We start from the raw sequence: 17,772 nt of genomic DNA, 5'->3' as shown, positions 1-17,772 counted from the left end.
GATGTATGTTTTTCAGGCACATGAACGATAAACTCAAAGAGACCCATGATAAATTCATTCAATTATGTGAAAAGTGTCCACATAGCCAAATAAAGTAAACTAAAGAAACAACTTTGACGGTGAGAACTCATGAATATGCTCTTACCACTCTGGTATCAAATTTTAAGAGTGCATTAGCATCTTAAAAAGCAGCAAATGTGTCCTAGAATACTCAAGGGGTAATATAAACTGGTAAAAAGGGCACTGGCTTTGAATTCACAAATACTTTGGTGTGAATCCCAGCTTAGCCACTTAGCACTTGGGTGCTTTTGAGCATTTATTTAATCTGTCTTATTCTGAGTGTCCTTATAGTAACATAGAGATAATAACACCTATCATATGGGTTGAAAACTAGACTAAATGAGACAACATGTATAAAACGCTCAGCACAGTGCCTCGTACTTAACAGGCACGTAGCAAATGAGCCTCAGACACAGTTACGAGGACACAGGAAAAAATTGGTCACTCTTTGCGTTACATAAATGTGCATATAAATTTTGAAAAGGCATGGCGGCGTTTAGATAGCAGAATTAGAGAACCAAAGAGAGAAGAGAAGTTGGTGATGATGGAAGGAAGAGACTGGACCAAAGTGTTCACCCAGCTCTAGAATTTCCTCCTCTAAATCATAACAGGTATGGGGTATTTCAAAGGCAGCCTACTGCTTCTACTGTGCGCATATGTGCAGCTTTACTAACCACAGATTTAATTCCCCATTGTTGAATTACACGTTCTGCATCCCAAAACTGTTTCCAGGGGTTAAAGAAAATGTAGTTGGATTAATAACATACCTGATGATGGAAGAGCCAGAGTCTTTTGTTAGCTTGTTTGTCTGGTGCTTTATTTCAGTGAAATAAACATTTCTAAAATTATAATTAATTACGACGGCTTCCTCTGTCTCCACAAAATGCCTAGTACCAAGTTTATACTCTGCAGTAATTTGGTAACAATAATGCTAATGATGACAATAATAATTTAAACCACTAAATGGCTCAATTAAGAGCACATGTGATTAAATCACCCATTAAACTCTAAAAACAGGTGTACAGTTTATTGTTGTTGGGCTTCATTCCTCCACATTAAAACACACATCTTCTCTGAGTCAAGTGCATCTCCCTTCAACTCTGCCTAAGACCATTCTTTCTATGTATGTTGTAAACTTTGAATTTCCCTCCCTACTTCTGATAAACACCTTTGTTGTATTTTCAGCTAATCTCCCTATGGCACAGAAGTAGAAATTTATTTTTCTACTTTTCCTGCACTAAACACTGCTAACATGGTCTCTGAAATCTTCATATAAAAGAGTCAAAGATTAGGTCTTCGACTTAAACACAGTTCTGTGCAACATCTGCCATGAAGCAGGATGGCAATGGATATTCTCAGAGAAGGAAATTAGAGAGCTGATTAATATGCAGAGAAGCAATGTTGGCAGATGCAGAAGTAAGAGGAAGGGGATGTGGGAAGAAAGAAGAAGAGAGAAGTTTAACTAGATCTTTAAAAGCGAGTGGCAAGGACAGTATAGCGTTCCAAATGCCAGGCCAGGGGGAATGAAGACACAGGCAAAGCAACCAAGACAGCTGGGTCCTAGAAACGTGACCTGGATGAACGAGAGCTGGTTTGGTGGAGTGTCTGCCTCCTGGTTTCACATCAAATCTGGAGAACACTACTTAGTGCGAGATGAGACTGAGTGCTTCACAAGATGTGAAAAAAAGCATTCTCTCATTTCTAGGAGTAAGAAAAGGCCCTGAGCTACGAGAAGATGAAGAAAAACGGAGTGAACGTGTTGTGATGTAAGCAGTTGACCTGTGAGAACCGGTAAGTGCAAATATTGCTCCTCACAAGGGGAATCATGCCTGAGGGCAAGGGATCTCTTAGAACAAAAGATAAACAACAAGTTCATAGTGTCTAGCACAGGGAACTATACTCAACATCTTATAGTAACTCATGGTGAAAAATAATATGAAAACAAATATATGTGTGTCTATGTATGACAGCATTATGCTGTATATCAGAAATTGACACAACATTGTAAAATGACTATATTTCAATAAAAAAATTTATATATATACATAAAAAAGAGCAAAAAGTGTATTTCTCATCAGTATCTGCAGCCACACATCCTCGGGCTCCTTACAAAGTTGTGTCAAACGGCTGAGACTCAGATCCTGTACCAGGTAAACCCAATATTTTGCTTGATATAACTGACTTGAATCTAAATTTCATCATCTAAATTTCTCCCATTCTTTCTTCCTTCTCTTCTTTTCTCTTCTCTTCTCGTCTCTCTCCCTCCCTCCTTCCATTCCCACCTCCTTCCCTGTCTTTCTCTGAAAAAAAAAAAAAAAAAAAAAAAAAAAAAGAGTCCTCAAAAAATGAGTAGAAAGTAAACAGGGATAAATAAACCTGGACATAGTACAAGGAAAAAGGATGTATTGACCTTAACGGGGTCCAGCCTGGATTTGTCACCTGGTGGCTATGTGACCTTGGACAAACCACTACACCTCTCTGGGCTTCAGTTCCCTCTTCATTAGAAGGAGGAGGCGAAACCAGATCATCTCTAATCACTCTCCCAACTGTAAATACTTAGAGAAAGGGTAAGAACTTAGATTAAGGAACTAGATCTGGATTATGGTACCAACTACACAGTTAACTTACTATATGTAATTTTTGAATCTCAGTTTCCCAAATCTATAAAATGTAACAGTGGCATCTACATCATAGGATTATTGTCAGGATTAAGTGCTATTAATCATGTCAAGAATTGAGAATGGCACCTGGCACATAATAAGTGCTCTAAAAACCTCATTTATCATTTTTAACCTTAATGGCTTTTTTGTTACTATGGGCAGAGCTACTTCTTCGCCTACAAATTCAATTTCTCTCATAGCAGAGAAGTAAAGTTATATTCCAAAGCCTATTTGACAATATAAAATAGCATGAGAACCAAGCGATTTACAGATCTCTATCTATTCACATGTTGGTCACACAGATCCTCTAAAGAGACTAAATGAAACAGATCTTCAAAAATTCCCTTTTCAGAACTGTCAGTGGATGTTAAACATTATCAGGTCTATTGAACAGATATTTGCCTTATGGATTTTTTTGTTGATAGTTGTTGCTGGTTATAGATTTGTTTGGAAAGCTATTCATTTTCCTTTTTGGGATTTATTTCTTGGAAAACAGACACTCTTCCTTGGAATAAATAAAACTGACCATTTTGCTGTTGATTATCAGGCCACATTTCAGTCTAGATATGTTCCTTGCACCGATGAGGCCCTTCTGCCATGACCCTGATGTCTAGGTTTACAAAGGGGAGAGAAAGATAGTCAAAGATGTCACTTGGGGCACAGCTTTAGCTTGAGCTGTCAAGTTGAAGTAAGTGAAAAAAAGTAAGTAAAAAAAAAAAAAAAATCCTGACAGTAGAACAAGCTTTAGTAAGGAGCTGGGTTCTTCCTCCTCTGTTCTTCTTCCAAGGGAAATAAGTGTGCTTTACATGATGGGCCGGAGAACACAGCTTCTGACCAACACCAGGGTGTGTGGTAAGTGCTGTGGTGGGGATGACATAAGCTGCTCAGGGAAAGCTGTTTCAAAACCACACTTTCAACTCAAATCCGGTCCTAGAGATCTCTAAGGTGATTCTGAGAAGTAGGGACTAAGTGCTTCTATGGGAGCATGAAACAGTTAGAGAAAAGAGCTCCCCTAAGAAAAGAGGTATGAGATCTTCATCAGCCCAACATTTAGGGTAACAGCTGATACTGGAAAAAAGGGAGCCACAATGCTGATGGAGAACATTAACCTTTACTGACTATGCTGCACGAGCACATGCAATAAAGGTTTATTCAATTCTCCTCACAACCATGGGAGGTAAGTATTAGCTCCCTTTTAGGTATAAAGACTTCAGTTACCATAAGCCAAAGTCACATAACTGGTGTATTCAGTGGGGCTGCAGTTCAAACTCAGTCTACCTACCTCTGAAGTCTCTGCTCATTCTGGGAGAGTCATAGCGTTCTCTGTGTATGGATGTATGGAAACTAGAGCCTTTTGATGGTACCTGGTATAGTTGAGGCCAAAAGCCTTTGCATTATAGCACCAAACTTGAAATCACTACAGACACTAACTGGAACTCTGCGATTCAAGCATTAATTTTGATTTAGGAAAGGGACCATTCTAATGTATGGAGACATGGCCCATCACGGGCCTTAGAGCCCTACAACACCCAGAGGTCCATCTGGGGGTGATGACAAGGGAAGCAGAAAGAGAAGAGGGGTCCCACCTTAGACACACTTGGCTCCCTGTTCCATCAGTACCTCAGAAGGAGGGGACTGACAAGCAACAGCAGAGCTACATGAATTTTGCTGGTATATTATGTTGTAACATAGTTTAAGCTACTGTGGTTTATTAATTTTCTGATAGAGAAAATATCTAGACTTATCAGCACTATCCAACAAGTGGCTGGGGAAAAAAATGGGGAATAAAAGGAAAACAGGAAATGAGAGCGATAACGAGGGAAAAAGAGAAATTAAAAAACTAAAACGATACGTTGGCAATGATCTTAGGTTTGATGTACAGATGGAAGCTTTTCCACATACTGGTCTAGACTGAATCCCATCTAGACGATCCACTTCCATTTTCCCCACCTACCTAGTCTCCCTGGATGAACTGACAGGTGTAACTATGAAAGACTCCACACAGTTTAGAAGCAGTTGGCCGTTTCTTGAATAGGATCGAGGTACACTCTAGTTGGAGTGTTGGCTCAGAAGTCGTCACGCTCTGATTTGGCTCTACCATCAATATCACTCCACGTGACTCAAAGCAGGTCATCCATATCTTAATTTGGGAAACACTGAGAGAAAAAAACAGACTGCACTTCACTGCATAGGTATTCTTAAAAAAAAAAATGCATGAAACATACCATAATAGCTAAAGGCTTTTCCTGTTTGACCCTCTTGCTTCCCCTATAAACTCTGTCCCTCAAGGAACAGGGATGGGGATTACAAGGAATCCTGTGAGACAGGAGGGTTCAGTAGCTGGAAGCAAGGACTTGAGAGTCAGAAAGATGTTGATTCTGGTCACTGCTGTGTTCCTAGCTCTGGGGCACAGACAAATGGCCCTCCTCCAACGCGTACCCCCAACCCTGATCTCACTTCCTTATCTGTAAACTGGTACTAACAGTACCCAGCACAAAGGGTTAAGCTACGTAATATGGAGCACACCCGCTGACACACAGTGGATGCTCAGTAAATGGTAGCTTTTAATATAATCCTTAGCAGTGAAGTCAATTTGTCTATAATGGGCTCCAAGGCAACTCAAATCCAATTAGAAAGTTAATAAAATTAGCAAACAAATTTACATAAGCATAAAAGTTCATCAACATATGCAAAAGGAGCCCAGAACAAGAATCTACTGAACTCTCCCCACCCACTGAGCCACGTCCTGGTTCTCACAGCAAGTGTGAACTAGAAACAAGTCTTGGAGGAGAAAGGGTCTTGGGAAAAAATGCCTGCCATTCAGAGCAGTACCAGAGGGTTATTTTAAACTCGCACCATATTACTGCCTTCATAAAATTATCTTATTTTTTACAGATGAAAAAAGAAGGTCTCGATTTAAGCATGTTCAAGAAATGTGTTTCAGTCCCAAAATATATTTCACTTTAAATTCCCTGCTGCTCATTATTTTTTTTTTCCTTTTCAAAGCAGCTCTTACTCATCAATGCCATAAACTACAACAACTGAAGACAGATTCGGGAGTTCGATTTGAAAACAATCCACAGCACATATGTACGAACAGAAACTAATTGTCTTTTTAAAAAAAAAAACAATTTGTTGTCTCATCCTGTCCACTGACAAAATGGTTTTCTTTTCTTTCTTTTTTTTTCTGAAAGGGCAAAAAATCATGAGGGAACATGAGGTAGAAAGAGCCCTGCAGACTTCATCTCAGCCATTTATTTCATCTTCTGTGTTCATGAACTGGGGATTTAAAGGTCTGCGTAGCCAGGAGGCCTCAGGCTGATGTATCCACCACACAAGGACAGGAGCCAGGTGGTCCAAATGCTCTATGACCCAGGGCTCGGCTCTACCCAGAATTCCTCCCCACCTGTCAGAGTCCAGGCTTAAACCCCAGCCCTCCATGGGGGCATGCCACATACCATGTCTAAAGACATCTCTTCTTCTGATGGACTGTCCAGCATGGAGTCTCAGCACTGCTGTCTGCACAGCCCTGTAAAGGTTATCTGGGCACGCTTTTACCTTTTCCCATCAAGGACTGCTAACCACTCACAGGCAGGGCTGTATCATTTATCCCTTTTCCCATAGGATCTAATAGAGAGTCTGGGACACGGTGCATCTCCTATACATATTTCCTAATGCAGTAAGGGAGGGGATGAATCCATGCGACCTAAGAAGGGAGTTAGGGGATCAAGATGAACTTTCACTTTTCTGACTCAGCTTGTCAAATAAATTAACATCACTAGAAGGCCCCTTCTTTTTGGCTCAAATCTGTCTTATTTAACATAGGCCTGCAAATTTAAGGTCCTATTACCACTGGCCAAGCACTCCTAACGGTGGCTAAACGAAGCCCTAGAAAACACACGAGTCTGGAATTGGCTGGTGACTGACTTTTCTCATTTTTTTTTTCTATCGGGTGTTTTCTGTTTATTAATAATACCTGCAATATCAGGACTGCCAGTCGGTGGAGCACTTAGTGAGGAAAGGAAATAGACTTGGACAAGTGTGCTTAGCTGTTGACAATTTGTTTCTGAACAAGCTTTAGGCCCGGGGACAAGTGGACTAAAGAACAGCACCTGACCTTTTGTTTCTGTTTATATGTCCCTCATCAATTGTCTGGAGTCCAGCGAAACCTGAAAGGGAAGAACTAACGATAGAAGATGCAGACAGGGCTGCCTCCTCTCAAACCAGGTTTTTCGTTTCCAAGAGCAGTCCTCATGATGCCGGTTCAGTTCTGTCTTCCAACGTGGCAGGACCATACAGGCTCCCTTGACGTTCCCAGTCATCTGTCCCTCTGTGCTCCCTCAGGCTTATGCACTTATCAATCTGCCTTGCATTTAGTCACCGCTTACAAGGACATCCCTCCTGCTAGATTATAGATTCCTTGGGGGCAAGGAACCCGCTGCCTTCAGCTCGACACACTTCATGATGCTGGCACGGCATCCTGCTTATGGTCCGCACACCATAATTGTGTGTCAAATGGAAATTAGCATCAGCTTTTGGTACTTTGCCTATCATGTACTCCCTTGAAGCTCAGAACACATCACAGGAGATGGATGCTTTCCAGAGATTCTCATCACTCCCGAAATCAGAGGCACTGTGCCACACTGAAAACCAACTTCCTCAAGCCATCACACAGTGTAACTGGGAACAGCCAGGCACCTTATGTTTTTTTATGCCAGATGAGATGATATTGGAAAAAAATATATGAAAAGGTTATGAAGGGTCCAGATGGCTTGTAACAGGGCTGTAAACAACCTGACATGTCCTCCAAGATATAAAAATATGTCATTTTTAAACCCACACAATGATAATGGGAAACCCTCAGCAATTCTGGCAAAGTCAGACAAAGCATTTGGGGAAGCCCCTGTCAGTCTTTTAGCATATGTAGAACATAGACTCGCAGATTTTATGTCTCTCCCCACACGTCTGAAATTGCATTTGCAATTCACTGCTTAGAACTAACGAAAAGACTAATTTCTTGGTCTATAGTCCCCGGCAATCGCAGAAACACGCCAACCAGTTTCCCCTGCCTCTTGCAGCCCAAGATTGTGTTAGAGAGAAGCATAAACCAATTAAATGCCAAGAACAATTAACTTCTGCATTTTTCAAGCAACATAGAATGAGAAAATTTTATAGTGCTCCTATAATTAAAGTTAATAAAAGTGAATGCCAAATTCCCCAAAGGAAGTCATGCAGGTTCCTACAGACCACAACATACAAAGATTCTCCAGCTTGTGAGTTTCATGGCTTCATTGGAAATGTCATAGGGACTGGTCTCTTCTTGTTTTTCACAGCTACCTATGCAGTGAATTCACCACTTTGTTCTCCCGTGAAAGATAATGAGAGGAGAATCCCGCTGGATCATAAGACAGAGAGGGGGCTGACCCACCCACTCCGGCTATTTGAGACCCAGGAAGGCAGAGAGAATTCTGTGCTCACTGATAGCAAGCCAATGAGATGGGGAATAAAAAAAGGAGAAATGTGAGCGAAAGCTTCGAGTCAAAGGAAAAAAAAAAAAAGTCCTATTAAAGTCTCATTTTAAATCCATTTCAAGGCAGAGGGAAGGGTTTAAAATTGAGGAAATTGTATCTTCAAGTATCTAACAGATGAAATGTGTGTGATAAACACAAATAGCGATTTTTAAGCATAGAGGTGCACGTGTGTGTAATGACAAATCATTCTATTCAAGGAACATCTTCCTACCAAATAGTCTGCATGTCTATACATAAATATCCAGTGCTTTGTACATAGTTAGAAGGTAAAAGAGAGATGTTCTGAAGAGAAGAGATACTGACGCAAGAAAATACCTCCCTCAGGATCTCATCAAAAACCGGACACTACAAATGCTAAAGCCCAAAACTCTGTCTGTAACCTGCATTAGACTCTTCTAAAGGAGCATGTGTCTTATTTCCTTTGAGGCAAATTAAGTAAAAACCCCAAACAGCGCTACACTGACTAAATTTTGTTAGAATGAATAAGCAAAAAAATTAACATGTTTGTTTTATAGAACATAACCCAAGCTATCAGAACAGGAGGTCAATAGAGAATTGAACATAATTACGCATATGCTACTACCAAGAAATAACTTCTATTACCATTTGATAAAAATAATTCTCTCTATTCATATTTATGATCAGAAGAAGACATAAGGAGAAAGAAAGACCAAAGGAATTTTACAAAATGTGATCATATCATACATGCTATTTATATTAATTAATGTCAGTCATTTAGGCATTTAGACATGGCTACAGAAAACATGAAAGATCCGGTTTGCACTGAAATAATCACTGCCTGTTTTCTTTTTCGTTTTACTATGAAGAGCAAGGCTAGAAATAACATCTTGAAACTACAAGGTTTGCCTACTTCTTAGAGTAAGCTATGTAATGAACACGTTTGGGTTCTCTGTCTAATTTCTTTACTGATCATTTGGGTAATGTGAGTATACCATTTTAAAGCAAAGAAACAAAGGAATGATCTTTTGGGAAAAAGGAATTATAAAAACCTTAACAAACTCAACTTTCCTGCCAAGACATACTGAAGGCAACAGAGATGGTAAATGTCAAATAAGGCAATGTAGGTAGAGTCAATCTATGAGGGAGCTTATTCAAAGGTAAATTTAATAAGTTTGTCTGTGCATGAATACATTGCGATGATGCTATTCCATTTAGTTAAACCTGGGCGAATCAGGTCTTCTAAAAACACATGTGTCAAGCGGTACTCCTGGACACGGAGTTCCCAGAAAAAGGGACACGAAGCTATCATGTATTAAATGCAAAAGAAAGAAAAATCCTGCTGAAGAAACACAACAGTAAAGGTTATGGAAAATACTTTCAGCCAACAAAGTCTATCCAAGGAGTGTGGACAGCCTGGGAGTAAGGCAGAAACCTAGAGATGCCATCGGAATGAGAAAGCGAGCAAATCTAAATTCTGATCCTCATAGCACTCAGCAGTGAGAACCTTGAGGGCACAGGGCTTTGTTCTGCTAGAATATGTAGAAATGAGTTCCTGATTTATTATTTAAAACCTACTGCAGTGACTAGTTCTGAAATAAAATTCGTTTCTGGAAATTATCTTAGAAATTTGGCTTTTCATCAAATTTTAATTGCATATTTGTAAATGTATGTCTGTATAAATATACACATTTGTATGTGCATATACAACATTAGGCAGTTCTTGCATCTCATCCACATTATTATTTCAGCATTTATCACAGCATATTTTACCTTAAAAAAAAAACTTCCTTCTATTGTGTTCAATTTTGGAGGTCAGGGACTGTATCTCATTCACCTTATATCCCCATGTGACAGCATGCATTGCATGTGATAGGCAGGTAATGAATGACTGTTAAATACATTCATAGACAAATAAACAAATAAATACACATACATATACAAGCACACAATCACAGACACACCACACATGTATACTTACTTAGGCACATTTAAGTGTAATTATATATACTCATATACTTAGGAATACATAAGAGCCATTATAGATTACAGTGTAAGTGCTATTACAGTACAAGAGCTTGAGGTGCACAAAAGAGGGAGTACTTCAAGGGAGAAGTGGTATTTGAGTCAGATCTTGAACTATGAGTAAGACTTTAACAGGCGGAGGTGGCAGGAGGGAACTCCAAGCACACAGGACACTTTGAGCATAGGCTGAATGCATGACTGTCTAGGGTCTGGTATGGTGTTCAACTGTGCGTGGTTAGTCAGCAAGGCTGGACAAGTAAGCCCAGTGTTCTAAGCATTTTTCATCTATTAATCTAATTAGTTTTATGAAATTCCTATCAGGTAGGTAGACTGTCATCTCCATTTGACTGATGGAGACACAGCTGCCCAGAAAGTTGCCTGTGGTCATTAAACTAACATGTGGAGGAACCAGGATTCAAACTTAGGCAGTCTGCTGCTGGCTCGACAGTATTAGGTGCTTTGGTATCCGTCATGAATAAAAGAAAGAAGGAAAGTTTCCGTCACTACTGAACATAGCCAGAGACAGCCTCAGGCCAGCAGGCGGACCCCACCTAGAATTAACTCACGTGAGGCAAGTGTCCAAATACCTGGGAACATCTTCCCATTACAAGAATGGGAAGCTGGCAAGGCTCTACTCCTGGGTCCAGAGAGCCCTGGCTGCCCCAGGTAATGAGATTTGCAGATTAACTTGCTTTTATTTCAAGCCAGGTCCAACATCCTGTGTTTGTGTCCAAGCTGGACCAAGCCAACTTCAACACAGGACCAACGAATCAGAAATAAAGGAGAGGCAATGTTATGGAGACCTCCTGAGAGGCACCATGTTCTTTGACAACCTTGGCCCAGACCCTGGATGGATTCGGCTCCCCTCAAAGCTGTCCCACTCCCATTTGTGGGGCCTCAGGCAAGGTACTTCAAACCTCACGGAGCCTGCTTCACAGCCATAGAACAGGAGTGATAGCAACCACGCTTCACGGTGGTTCTCGTGATTGTAGTGCGAAGTCTCTCCTTATGTGGACGACGACCTCAAACTTGCAAGAGTCTTTATTTTTCATAGACTTTATTAAGAGAAGTTTCAGGTTCACAGCAAAATTGAGTGAAGAGTACAGACAGCCCCCATTTCCTCCTGTCCCCCCTCATGCACAGCCTCCCCCAGGATCAACACCCCCCACCAGACTGGTCCATTTGTTACAACTGATGAAGCTACACTGAACATCACTGTCACCCTCAAGTCCAACCTTAGGGTTCACTCTAAGTGTTGCACATTCTATGTGTTCGAACAAATTTATAGTGACATGTGTCTACCATTAGAGGATCATACAGAGCAGTTTCACGGCCCTAAAATTCCCCTGTGCTCTGCCTGTTCAACCCCATCCCCCATCCCCTGGCAATCATCCCTCTTTTTACTGTTTCCACAGTTCTACCTTTTCCAGAATGTCATATAGTTGGAATCGTATGATATGTAGCATTTTATATGTAGCCAATATGTTGATTGGCTTCTCTCACTTAGTAATACGCATTTAAGTTTCCTCAGTGTCTTTTCATGGCTTAAGAGCTCACTTCTTTTTAGTGCCAAATGATATTCTGTTGTCTGGATGAACCAGTTTAATTATTCTGCTGAAGGTCATCTTTGTTTCATCCAGTGTTTGGCAATTAATACATTTTTTGAGATTAAGAGAGATTTTGAAACGGGTAGTTTTCAGGCATTCCCACATCCTCATGTCCTTATGAGGCAATGTAGCACTACAGAGCCGGGCCTTTTGACTAACTGGGATATCCTGGTAACTCTCCTATCATCAGTTGGAGAAGTATATCTAGCTACCTACCACTCACAGAGTCATCAGACGGTGCCCTTAGAAGAGCAATAGTATCTAGAGATTTAGATTCTACCTTTGAGCCTCTGAATCACCTGAACCACCTCTACTGAATTTCCCTTTCATGTTCTCCAGCTGTAAAACAAGGATAATGAAGCTTCCCCTTCCTACCTGACAACATCCTATTGATGATCAGGAATGATACTCACAATCGCTCACATGTGAACTGTTTGTTACCCTTTCTGTACACATTATAATATTGCCCCTCTGCATACCACCACTGTGAAGTAGGCTCTCCACCTAGTCAAAAAATGGCTAAATATCTCATGAATCAGATTTCTCTTTGTTCCCACATGTCACAGTTCAGTCTCTGATGGATTTGTAAAAGTCACCAAGCATGCAAGTGGCATTGTTGGGGCATGGACCCAGGCCACCAGCTCTAAATCCAATGTGCTTTCAACCATGGCAGGTGGCCTTTCAAAGAGGAATAATAAATGTGGAAGTATTAAATTGACCTACATGAAATTCCAGTTCTGTAAGTTAAGGAAAAAACAGTTGAATATCAGCAATTTCACATGGTTCAACTTGATACTTCACAAATGTGTAAAGGTTTATACATACAAGTTATTGTGATAAACTGGCCGATCAGCATTGTCTGCAGATCACTCTTATTCATAATGGAATCAGTTATCTTGAATAGCCCCTCCACTTACAGCTACATGCACCAAATTATTACTTGCTATGGTGTGTATTTCCTCTTACGCAGCTTTATTTTACAGGTGAGGCAGGTGAGGAGCAAAACACAACACATTCCAACAGCCCAGGAAATGTGTGAACTGCTGTCTTAAGTCGAATGCTTCTTTCTGACACCCTTTCCTGAAATAATGAGCCAAAACATTTCTCTCTGTAACAAGAAGTGTTCTGTGCCAATAAGAACGCAGAGCTGTCTTTGGGGAGACATCCCAAGACATTCATTTGACCTTAATGAACAAAGATGGGCTGTTATCATAAGGATAACATGAGCCTTATAATGCAACCTAAAAAACCAAATAACAGTCCCCAAATGCCCCCACATAATTTTGCCTGTCCTTTAAATAGAACTTGGAAGTTTCAAATGAAAAGGGCTCCTTACGGAAGTTTTTTCCAAACCCATTACAAAACACACAATTGTTTGGGGAACTCAGTGCCTGATACAACAATCAGTTAGGCTGAGCAATGATTAGGGTCTAAAACTATATTTTTGCTTGAATAATATGACAATAAACCCAGAGTTCCCTGGAAGCTCCAGATGCCTGATGCTTCAGAGGAAATATTAAATAACAAACTACACATCCAAACAACATCAATGTGCAGTCAATTTTTTTTATCTGAACTGAGTGTCTGAGAACCTGGGGTATAATTATACATAAATTAATTTGCAAGCCCCAGTTGTTTTATGGTCCACACTAGGAATTCTAATTGCTGAGAGGGACTCATAAAAATATATCTCATAGTTCTCAAATGGAATTCAAAATTGATAATTTTAGTTCATAATTCTTCATGCATCTTGAATTCTGTATTTATTGTTGTAGAGGCTCCCTAAGAAAATGCAATAAATAATTTCTCTTCTAAAGACTTTTCCCTTGGGAAAAAAATTAAAAGAGTTAAAATATCTTGTAAGCATTTTTCAATATAAATAACTGATGGCATTGAATATAATCTCATTTCAGATGTTCAGAAAAAAACCTCTAAATTGTTGACATATAGACCTTCTAAACTACATGTCTAACATATTTGTATATTATTTAGAATATCATACATGTTTTGTGAATATGTGATTTATAATAAATCCTAAGTGGTTTATGTACTTTTCAAAATCCTACTGGATGAACAATATATTTTTGTAAGACAGTAGACTTATTAACATTTATTTCTCAAAAAAAAAAGCAAAGATTTATAAGTAGGTACAAAATTTGCCTAAATGAGTCAGTTAGATTTAAATCTTAACCACATTAAAAGTATGCAAATCAAGAAGCTAGCAATGAACAGAATAAGGTGAGAGGCAAAATAAACAACTAAATAAATTTCTTTTAATTTGCCTTATTGCTTTCCAAATATGGCCTCCAAAGAAATACAGGCCCTGAGGAAATTTGGTACAAAAGATCTGAAGAGGGAAGCTGTAAGTAGAATGCACTACTAGACTAGAAATAAGGATTTTTTTTTTCTAGAAACATGTTTTGACTTTGGAGAAAATTTTGAAATGTCTGCTTTCATACCTAACCATTCATTAATTCATGTATTCATCCATTCCTTCCAGTCCTTCAACATACTGAACGTGTATTGTACAAATAAATGGGAGAACACAAGAAGAAAAGGAGTTTCCATCTGGAAGAGTATTTTTTTTTCCAATCTAACGCAAAGAGAACATACAAAGTTGAAACAAAGAATACTTCTATTTTAAGAAGGTCTTACAAATGATGGCACAAATATTTGGAGATACTCAGAAAATCAGTATCAAGGAAGTAACTGGAGTATGACCAGCCTCTTGGTGTATTCTGACTTGGGTCTTGAAGGCAAAGATCTTTCTGACCTGGACAACTAATGACATACCTGATGCACAAAAATTTACCTCATCTCAGATTCATATTATTCAACCTCACTCTCATTCTTAATTTTGCTATGTTTCTAGTAAAACTATCCCATATTTATCTCAGGAATGCTCTTATTTTTCAAAGTCAAGGTATAAAGCATCTCCTGTCTCTTGTCCATAAACAACACTGACTGCAGGACAGAATCAGGACAGGTCAGTCCAAACTTCTGGGAATTTAAATGACAGCACCAACACAGCAAAAATAACTAGTTGCTACTTATCAACCTCAGCTTCAGGAGAAGCAATGATGTCACGAAATGTTCCTAAAGGAAAAAGCAGCGGAGAGTGATATTTGGAAAAGACAAGAGCAATCAAGGTTGGCAATCTGGTAGGAAAAATCAAGAAAAAAATGCAACGTGGTGATTTTTCAAGGACTGAGGTGATTCTCTATAAACGTATCCACCTAAAAGTAAGAAAACCTGGCAGCAATTGCAGCCTTACACAGACACATAAGGGGTTTATTAAATACAAAAAAAAAAAAAGTAATAGTTCAGACTGTTCTAAATTGCAATGAATCTACCTAGGTGGATTTCTGCACCAAGCTGCTGTTACTGTTGGTCTCAAGGACGTTGGGGAATAAACTTCTAGGGTGATTCAAACTGTAAAGCTTTTTTTGTTTGTTTTGATTTAATTTTATAAGATACCATACGATGTTAACAAACACAGAAGTTGTAAAGGAAAGAGAGTAAAAAGTGGCTGTACTGTCTACCACCTTTATCATGTTTAAATATTTATTTCCATTGGAAGTACACAGAGAATGCAGAAAGTCAATGAGAGCTGTGTAAGAATCCACAGACCAGCCACCAGAGTCCAAAGTAAGCAGTAATGCTGCTACCAGCATAGAGGGAAACTGACAACCACAGTTTGGCCTGCAGGCTGTCAAGCAGAAATCTATCCTTTTTTGACCAACCTAAGGAGCAGGGACAGTCACTGATTTTTTTATCTCTGCATTATGGCAAGAGTAATAGAATAACAGGTTTTCTATGTATGCTTTAGGAGAGATTCTTTCCTTTACCAATTTCAGTTATGTAAATATGACCTCATTATTTTTAGCATTACAGAAATGTTCACTCCATATGAAAAGAGGAATATGGTCAAAATACATCACTTATATTCTTATGTCAACTTTCGGGCTGAAGTATCAGATGCTCACCAACCCCTTGAGGATGACTGTTCACAGCACTAACTCATCCTCTTCAACAAAAGCATATTCAGCCTGACCTATGGAAGGATGATTGCCTAATGATGTCTGTGTATTTCCAGTTTACTAAAACTCTACATGATGAACACAATCATAGCCCTCCTCAATACATGATAAATGATGTCTCCAGACAGCAGGGAAATAATGAACTGGCACCATATTCTTGTCTGATAAGTTCATGCATCATTGTACCTGTGTCTGCAAGGAGCCCACCTCCTACTCCTCAACGTCAGGGAGAGCCTTCTGTCTACTCAGAGGAGCTAGCCTGTTGGAAAATACTTTTGTTCTTCCAGAAAGTGGCTCTTTGGAGCCCATGAAATATGGTGTAAACCACAGTGAGGGTCAATGCTTACTAACTGTCCATGACTAAAGCTTCACATAATGCCTAGTGACACAGAGAATTCCAAATAATGCCTCGCCTCTCAGTGCACAGCACAGTAATCAAACATACATTAAAGGAGGCCCGCTCTTAAGAGCACAAAGGTGGACAGCAAGTGTTGTCAAGGAGGCTGTTCTCAAGAGTGAACTACGTTTGTTGTTGAATTAGCAGCAAACGCCTTACTTAGGGAAAGGTTACATTTGGAATGCTGGGAAAAACACAGAGGCACTGCTTCCTCCCTCCCTCCTTAGCTGGTCTTTCCTGAAGGACTTTCTGTTTCATTCATTTCTCATCAGTCTTTTATGGAGTCTAAGGAACCATTACAAAGAATGAGAGGCAAAATGAAGAGAGTCGGGGGAATATATAGGACTTTTTAATATACTGCCTCCTTTGGAAGACACATCCCATGTGTTCTGATCAATTTAAGAAAGATTCAAAATGCACTTTAATGGTGAATTAGAACATAACTGGGTTGATAACTGGTCTCTTGAATATGATCCTAGACTCTCAAGAAGGCCCAGGGTGGGCTGCCCTCTGAATGCCAGGAATAGAGAAGAACTTGGAACCACTGTAATGAGGTAAAAGGCAGCAGAGCTGGTCAGTTTCCCCTTGGCTCTGCCTCCTTCATAGGGAGACAGTTTCCCAGGAGGCAAGAACAATCAAAAACCAACCCAGGACCTCCCACCCAGATGTGGCCCACCTGGCAGACACTGCCATCAGAGCATTCTTCCAGGGGCTTACTTTTATTGATATTGCTTTAAAAGTATTAGAAAACATATTTGCCCACAACTCTCAAAAATTAAATAAAATAGCCAAATGCTTCTTCTCCATCTTCAAAACTTTCCCCAATGTCTCATTCTTCAGGATCTAATTTTCAATTCCTAGGCTATTAGACAACTCTTCTTTTTACTGCACCCCAAATTTTGAGCAACATCCAAAGTACTGGCTGCATATTAATCAATTATATGTTTCCTTAACCACACCCTTCCACTGGATGATGGGGTCTGATGTCACTGCCTTTGTACAGGAAGCACACACGTCATCAGCTCAGCCTGTAACCAGTCGCTGAACTTCTGTACTTGTCCCAGGCATACTTGGACACTGACTATGCTGTTTCAATCATAATCCTAGAGAATGATAACTAATTAGTCCCTCCTTCAACCACTTTGGAGACAAAAGGCACTATGTGAGCGCTCAGGATTATCATTCATTAGTATTCCTCCTACCAGCAGCCCAAGTTTTCTCTGTTCTCCCATTATCACTAAATTCTTTCTGGCAAACCCTTCACAAACATTAATGCATTAATAATGATTCCAGTCCATAAGTATGGTATATAAAGCAGTGCTAAAGAAAGGAAATAGGGAAATTAGTCTCATTAGTTACACATTTCAAAACTGAAAATGCAACAGGGGGAAAAATCAGCTTATTTTATAAAAGAAAAAAAGACAAAAAGAAAAAAAAAAACTTTTAGTAGGAAGATTCAGGACTGGAGCCAAGTCTTAAAAGAGGAGGTAGAAT

General features: G+C 39.6%; 1 protein-coding gene across 3 annotated transcripts in view; it reads right to left on the bottom strand.

Moving 5' to 3' along the window:
* The window catches only part of DCC (DCC netrin 1 receptor), a 985,342-nt gene that overhangs the window by 911,380 nt on the left and 56,190 nt on the right, over positions 1-17,772 (bottom strand). The window lies entirely within an intron of this gene.

This window comes from Camelus bactrianus, chromosome 30 (assembly GCF_048773025.1).
Source record: "Camelus bactrianus isolate YW-2024 breed Bactrian camel chromosome 30, ASM4877302v1, whole genome shotgun sequence".
Lineage (NCBI taxonomy): Eukaryota > Metazoa > Chordata > Mammalia > Artiodactyla > Camelidae > Camelus > Camelus bactrianus.
The sequence above is the reverse complement of the archived record's forward strand: the minus strand, read 5'-3'. Positions and strand labels throughout refer to the sequence as shown.